This window comes from Mus musculus, chromosome 4 (assembly GCF_000001635.26).
Source record: "Mus musculus strain C57BL/6J chromosome 4, GRCm38.p6 C57BL/6J".
Lineage (NCBI taxonomy): Eukaryota > Metazoa > Chordata > Mammalia > Rodentia > Muridae > Mus > Mus musculus.
The window spans coordinates 48,480,672-48,488,959 of NC_000070.6; positions in this window are offsets into that span (position 1 = coordinate 48,480,672).

Sequence of the window (8,288 nt, forward strand, 5' to 3'; positions counted from 1 at the left end):
TTAGAAAGAATCTTTGGATGGCTGGTCAGAAAGTCATCCAAGCAACTCAAGGTAAAAAGCCACATTGTAATAACATGAGAGGACACCTCATGGTACACCAGGCACAAACAATGAACTTGGTCATTCCCCAAAGGAAAGGGGATCAGAAAGTATTTCTGGGAAAGGTTTCCCTTGTGGCTTAAAGCAGGAGCAGAGTGAGAATAAACATAAAAATAGATAATGTCAACAAATTAGCTAAAATCAAATGCTCCATTTCCACTCCACTCTGCGTATTCGTGGCTCATTTGGTAAAGCCCTCTAAGTATCTAGTGGTATAGAAGCCATCTAATACAAAAATTATTCGAACTATCTGGAAAAGCCCCAATGGCAGGGGAGAGGGATGGTGACCTAGAGTAGTACTTTGAAGCAATCACAGGTTATTTCTGATATGAACAGGTCATCCCCAGTGCTGAAAGCTTGTGAAACTAATAAAGAGGATCACTTTGGAGATACAAGCAAGATTATGCAAGTGATGGATGGCCAGAGCCAGGGGTGGTGGCACAGACCTGTTATCCCAAGTCTTCAGGAAAGTAAAGGAGGGAAATGACCAACATGAGCAACTTAAGAAGACCCTGCTTTGTATTTATCCTGAAAAGGGTCTGGGAATGTTAGCTCAGAGGGAGAATGCTTGCCTTGCCTGTGCAGGGCCCTGGGTTTGATTTACAGTGTAGAGAAACAATGGATGGACGGAGAGCACTTTCTGTGTCCCACGGTGGTGAGCCACTGACTTCCTCATTCTCAAGTGGAAGGAATTGTACCTAAACTCAGCTTCCAACAGGCTGTGCCTGAGTCCACCAACAGGTGGCATCCACTCTGAGTCTTTTCCTAAACCTTGAGGGTTACTCTCACTGTTACTAATCAAAATGAAGCAGCAGGGTCTCATTGTCAGAGAGCAATTCTGGCTCAAGCACAGCTCTCCACAGAAAGTCAAAGAATGGATGAACCATGAACCTGCTGCCTATTGTCACCCATGTCCATGCAGTGACAATTGCAGGTGTCTGTCATGAGGGCCTTGAGTCACATCTAAGGGCAGTTTAGATAGTTCATGTAATATATATTTTTAGATTATGTGCCTTTCTACTCAGGTTTTTAACAAGGTGTTGCCAGAAACAAACAAACAAACAAACAAACAAAAAAGAAGGTGTTGCCAGGCGGTGGTGGCACACGCCTTTAATCCCAGCACTTGGGAGGCAGAGGCAGGCAGATTTCTGAGTTCGAGGCCAGCCTGGTCTACAAAGTGAGTTCCAGGACAGCCAGGGCTGTACAGAGAGACCCTGTCTCGAAAAACCAAAAAAAAAAAAAAAAGTGTTAGTTTTTATTTGTATTTCATTTTATTAGTCACATCTGTAGAGGTATATGATTGACAGATTTCAAGATTTCAATGGTAACAGTGTGTGGTAATTTCAGACAATGCTCATAGAAAGTTAAGACTTTATTAAGAGATACGTTTGCAAATCAAAACACACAAATAAATCAATGTCATACTGCAGGGGACAGCATACCATGACAGAGACTGCTGCAGCAGGCCTAGATGGAGACATCTCAAAAGCCCTTGGTAGCTCTTTGTAAAAAAAATAAATAAATAAATAAAAATAAATTTAAAAAAATAAAAGGATGGTGTCTGGGACCCTGAGAAGCAGGAGACACATCTCTCCAGGGGACCGCCATTAGAAATAAGGGACTGCCTGCAGCAGGCCAGGATGGAGACATCTCAATAGCCTGTGGCAGCTCTTTGTAAAAAAGAAGCCCATTTCTCCAACTTAGCCCTGGAAAACAGCTGTATAGATTTCATTTGTGTGTGATTTCATTTTCAGGAGGCCTTGGTGTGCATAATTATTCTATTATATCTGACTTTCCTACTCCCTTCTCCTTCTGCTCTGGTGAATTCTGTGAAACTAGATGTTCCTTGATGTAATGATTCTTAAACAATCATAAAATTGAGGCATGGGGCACAGCACAGCACAGCACAGTCCTAATGGCCCAGGTGCATGCTGCATGCGTGCTCTCATCTTGGGAACAATGCAATAACTGCACAATGGTAGTTCCAGATTAATGTTTGACTTGCAAAGAAAGTTTGAAGAAATTATAAAAGTGAAACAAAGACAATATTGGGACCCTAAGAAAGGAAAAATTTTTTGAAGTTATGAAAGAAGCTTTGCACAGCATTTGAGAGTGGCCCCTGGTCTCCTTTAGATATGTAAAAGAAAGTATAAAATGCATAAAATTATTTATTAGTAAAACTAAGTCAAAACACTGGGACTCTTAGGAGAGTCATTGAGTGCAATGTGCAGAAGCAGAAAGCTAGCAGAATTGCTGAGTTAAGGGCTAACCTGATTCTTTCTGGCCATTGCCTGACTGCTTTACCCATGTCATTTATCATTAGAGCCTCACAGGAAAATGTATGTAGCTGATCTTAGAGCTCTGAGCTCTGATGTACAGTAAGTCAAAAGTTAAAGTTTAAATAATGATGTTTGCAATTATTATTATTTTGGCCACAGGCCTGGGAATAGGGGAAACTTGAAACTTTGGGAACAATTGTAATTCTTAAGTCTTTGTGAGATGTAGTTATTCTTTTGAATTTGATTTGGCAACAATTATACAATGTGGGGTTTTTTTTTCCTACCTGCTTTTGGAGTAAGAATAAAAGACTGGGGCAAGTTAAAGATGGAAAATGAGAAGTGTGGAGTGTGTGTGAGGGGAATGTGGAGAGTGTGAGGAGAGAGAGTAGGTCGTGTGCATGAATGCATAGACTGTATGTAAGGTGTGTGTGTATGGTATGTTGTGAGATATGTGAGGTATGTGTGGTGTGGGTGAGGTGTGTGAGGTGTGTATGGTCTGTGTGAGGTGTGTGTGGTGTGTGAGGTATGTGAGGTGTGTGAGTTGTGTGTGGTGTGTGTGGTGTGTGAGGTGTGTGTGTGGTATGTGAGGTGTTTGTGGTATGTGTGGTGTGTGTGAGTCAAAGGAGAGAGCACACAGAGGTGTGTAGAAGTGTAGGAGTGAGAATAGACAAGCACACAGGAGAAAAGTAGAGTGGGTGCAGCAGCAAGCAGCAAGCAAGCAGGCAGACAGACAGACAGACAGATAGACACACACACACACAGAGAGTCAGTCATATAGAGACAGAGAGACAGAGACAGATTTAGAGACAGAGAGAAAGAGCAACCTCAAGCCTTAAAACTTGCCTGTGAGCCTGTACCCTAAATAGTTGTCTCTGTGTGTTTACTATGCACCTTCCAGATCCTGTCTTGAAGCTAGACCCCAACATCATACTTCAAAATTAAGAGGGAGATTTGGATGAAAAGAATATCTATTTAAAAAATAAATTGTTGAGACTGGGATGTAGTTCAATGGCAGAGAGCTTGCCTAAAACACACAAAGCCCTTGGTTTAATCCCCAGCACTGCAAATAAGACAGAAGAAAGGAAGGAAATAGGGAAGGAAGGAAAGAAAGAAGGAAGGAAAGAAGGAAGGAAGGAAGGAAGGAAGGAAGGAAGGAAAAAGTAAAAATGTTTTAAACAAACATTAGAGCTGTTTATGCATTCTTGCAGAATACAGAATAATACTCTTTTTTTCACTTGTATTTAAACGTATTTTCTAGCTTTGTCAACATGTATTATGCTATTGAGCTGTAATAGGAAGAGATGCTGTCTATCACTAATGGTTGTAAAACTGCAATGTTCCTTCATATCCACGAGGATGGGTACCGTGAAAACAAACCCTGAAACTAGTAACAGTTGGCTGTGAGGTGGAGAAATTCGAACACTTGTACATTGTTGGTAGCATTCCAAGTGGGCTAGTCACTATGGAAAACAGTATGATAATTCCTCAAAAAAGTTAAAAGTAGAATTAACATGTGAGCCAACAACTTCCTTTTTATGTCTTTGGGATGTATACCTTTTTAAGTATATATTCCAAAGAATTAAAATCAGGATTTTAAAGAGAAATCTGCATACTTATGTTCATAGCAACAACACTTACTATAGTCAGAGGATATAACCAGTGTAAATATCTGTTGATGGCTGAAAGGTTAAAGATAATATGGTCTGTACATACAATGGAATGCTATCAGCCTTTAAAATGAATGAAATTTTGTTATGTGCTATACCACGGATAAGCCTTACAACATTGTGCTACATGAAATAAATGAATCCTAAAGAGACAATTACTCAATTACTATATAATTCTCCAGTGGGAAGTCAAACTCATCAAGACAGTAGAATGGTGTTGCTAGGAAATGGGAGAATTAGTATTGCTAGGAAGTGGGAAGTTATTGTTGTGGCCACTTTCTTTCTTTCTTTCTTTCTTTTTTTTTTTTTTTTTTTGCCACTTTCTTATTTGTTTATTTAAGCAATTTCTTATGCTAATTGTATGCCAATTTCTTATTATTAAAGTATGGCGGTTCAGTTCTGCAAGCCGGAGCACTCTGGACACTAGACACATCACTTTTAGTACTTTTCACTACTGAACCTCACACTTGAGAAGAGTTAAGATGCTATATTTATATTATGTGTATTTGGAGTCATTTCCAAATGACTATTCAATTAAATTACAATTAAATTGAGAAGCTGGGAAGATGGCTCAGTCAGTAAAATGCTTCCTGCTATCCAAGCATGAGTACCTAGGTGTGATTCTCAGACTCTATCTTTAAAAAACAACCACAGCAACAAAAGTCAGGTATGGCAGGATGCACCTATAAACCCCAGTACTGGCAAGGCAGAGGTAGGGGGCCACTGGCATGCCAGTGTAGCCAACCCCTGAGCTTCAGGTTTAATGAAAGACTACTTTACAAAAAAAAAATCCCACAAACCATGCTGGAAAGGGATCAAGAAAAAAAAAACAGCACTGGCCTCTGGCTTCTACATGCACACATATACTCACACACACGTATTGAATAAAAAAATAAGAACTTTAATTGAAAATAAAATAAAGTCTAATGGAGGAGATGAGTACATGAGAAAATAGTCACAGCTACATCTCAAGGGCCTTTCTTGGTTAGCTCGCTTCCATTTTGTGATCCCTTGTTGAGGATAGCCCTGGGGCTAATTATATTTGATGTTAATACTGTTCTCCTGTGAGGGGCTGCAAACAAAGAATGAGTCAGCACTCAGGTGATTTCCTGTAAACCTGCTTCCCACCTTAATTTATAAATAAAGGCTAGAGCGGTGATTGGGCAGAAACAGAGGGGAAGGTGGGGCTGAAGGTTTTGGGAGAGAAAGAGAGAGAGAGGACAACGGAGGAGGAAGAAGAAGGAAAGCAGAGCAGAAGCACGTGGCCTGGAGAAACCACAAGTTATAAGGTTTCTCTTATATGGGGAAGACGGTAGTGTAGTGGTAGAGCTGCGCAATCTAGGCGCACAGCAAGTATTCATATTAACTGAGTTGTGTTTTCATTGCCTGGTTTATTTGGGGTGGAGATTTATCACTCATTTATATGCTTGATGTGTTTGATTTTATTTAAACGATAGTTTAAATAAATGGCCCCTTTTAATGTTTTACATGAATTTAGATTGCAAGCCCCATCTAACTGAGTATTTTTCCACTTCATTATATTTTGAAATAATCTTCCATTTTGGAAACTGAAAACTTCCTTTGTGAATTAATCAAGGAAAGAAAATTAGAGGGGGAAAAAAAATGAACGGAGGCACCAGCTGTAGGCTCCAGAGTTTTACCAGCTACTCTAGTCTATTCTTCCAAGGTATCCACTATTCTGTGGGATCACATTCAGCAACACAAACAGTACAGTACAGAAATACAACCTTAACTATGCCTACTCTCTATGCCTCCACAATCAGCTCACATGAAATAATAAAACTGCCTGAAGATAAACATAAACTAATAAAAATAAACAACCCCCCCCAAAAAAAATTGAAGAAAGGATTAAATCCTGGGTCTTTAGCTATAGTCTACTTGAGGATCGGTTTAAATGACTTCCTTTAACAACTGCATAATAACTCCCAGGCTTGATGGTCATCACAGGTGCACTCAATGCTTGCTGAGATGTACTTCTTTGGACGAATAATAATATAGCACATTTGGGGCTGGAGAGATGCCTCAGCCAGAGGACCCAGGTTCAGTTTCCAGTACCCATATAAGGGCTCACAACTGTCTGAAACTCCTGTTACAGGGGATCTGATGTGGTCTTCTGACCTCCACCAGGCACTGTATGCATGTGGTACACATTCACTTACATGCAGAACATTCGTACACATAAAAAACAAATAAGTCTTTATAGATCACATTTAATAAGAGAAAGAAATAGAACAAAAAGAAAAAGAAAAGGAAATTGGCATTTGGCCAAGTGCTTACTCTGTGCTAAGTGGGCACTATGTGAGAGTCTAATTTCAATGACTGTTTCCTATATAATTCTTAACCTTCCCCATCCCTTATAATGCTTGTTTTCTTGGGAACATTTATCTATTCATTGTCTGAGGATTACAGATGACATTTACTGAACAATCTTGCAGTTTGTTAGTAGCTGTACTAACTGTACAGTTCTTGTAAGGAACTCCAGCAGTTCACGAGTCTATATAGAATTCCCCATCAGAAAAATGATACATTTCTGAGATGTAGTTTGGCTCAGGCAAGGCTTAGCCTGACTTCAAACTCACAGTCTCCTGCCTTGGCCTGCTACATGTCGGAATTATTGTCTTCTACCATACCCAGCTCGCTGTATTCCCTTTTAAATAAATTAAGGATCATGTGAAAATAGATGAAGCCCCACAACTGTCTCTAACTCCTGTTCCAGAGTAATGGATGCCCTCTTCTGGCCTCTACAGGCACCATATTCATCTGGCAGAAATATTTCAAACAGACACCGTGGACCTATACTTTAGCCGTGCTTGTTTTCTGAATCCTCCCTAGCAAAGTAACTTAGTAATTTTTTCAAAAATCATATGTAAGGGATATATCCACTGTGTTTAAGGATATCAAATACAGTGTTCTGATATCCATATATGCAGTGGTTTGAGTATGCTTGGCCTAGGAAGTGGCACTATTAGGAGGAGGTGTGGCATTGTTGGAGGAAGTGTGCCACTTTGGGGGTGGGCTTTGAAAGACCTCCCTCCTAGCTGCCTGGAAGCCAGGCTTCTCCTGTTTGCATTCAGAACAAGATGTAGAACTCTCAGCTCCACCAGCACCATGCCTGCCTGGATGCTGTCATGCTCCCACCTTGATGATAATGGACTGAAACTCTGAACCTGTAAGCCAGCCCCAATTAAATGTCCTTTATAAGAGTTGCCTTGGTCACAGTGTCTCTACACAGCAATGGAAACCCTAAGACAATATACATGATGAAATAAATAACATGGTCAAGAACACCAACACAGCATTACCCACAATTGCGTGTTTGTGTGTAGTTCTGTTAACTTGTACTTGAAAATTCTTTCATCACGGGGTTCTTGTAGAAAGTGTTAATGAGTAAGATGGTTGCCTTTCTTTGAAATTTATGTGTCACTTTGGGGTGTACTAATGTACATGCAGCCTCTTTTCTTATAATTAAATATTTACCATGGTGCTTTTTAAAATCTAGCTTGATAAAAACACCATTGCTAAGTGTAAACTATTCATGACAATAATTTTACAGTACCTCTCTCTTTAGGCTGTTAATTGCTACATTAGCACTTCTAAGATTCCAAAGGCCTGGGTTCCCTCTGGTTTCTCTTGGGAAACACACAATAGACTTTTTTTCACTTAGAATCTCTATTAACCCAATCACTTTATAGTGGTTTTATATTATTTAAAGTTTCTTGCATTTTGAATAAACATGCACAAGATGGGCAGACTGCATCTATCTTTAATGTATATTCCTTTGATCTTCACAAAGCAGCTATATGTACTATATTTACAACACATTACATTTATTCATGCATATCAAATATTTATTTTTATTATTCCAATGGCTATCATAATTAGTGAATTAAAACAACTATGAAAGTGATTTCCAAATATGAAAAAAGAATATTCATCAATAAATACTTTTTTCTAATTAATTTTTTTTAAGTTTTAAATTACAGCATGTATGTGTGTGTGTGTGTGTGTGTGTGTGTGTGTTCGTGTGTGTGTGTTCGTGTGCGCATTTGAGATAGGGTCTCCTGTATCCCAGGTTAGGCTTGAATTCACTATGTAGCCAGGGATGACTTTAAACTTCTTATCCTCTTACCTGTACTTATAAAGTACTTGGATTACAGGCATGGTCCATGATGTCTGTTTATATGATCCTGAAGACTGAACCCAAGGCTTCATGCATGCTAGG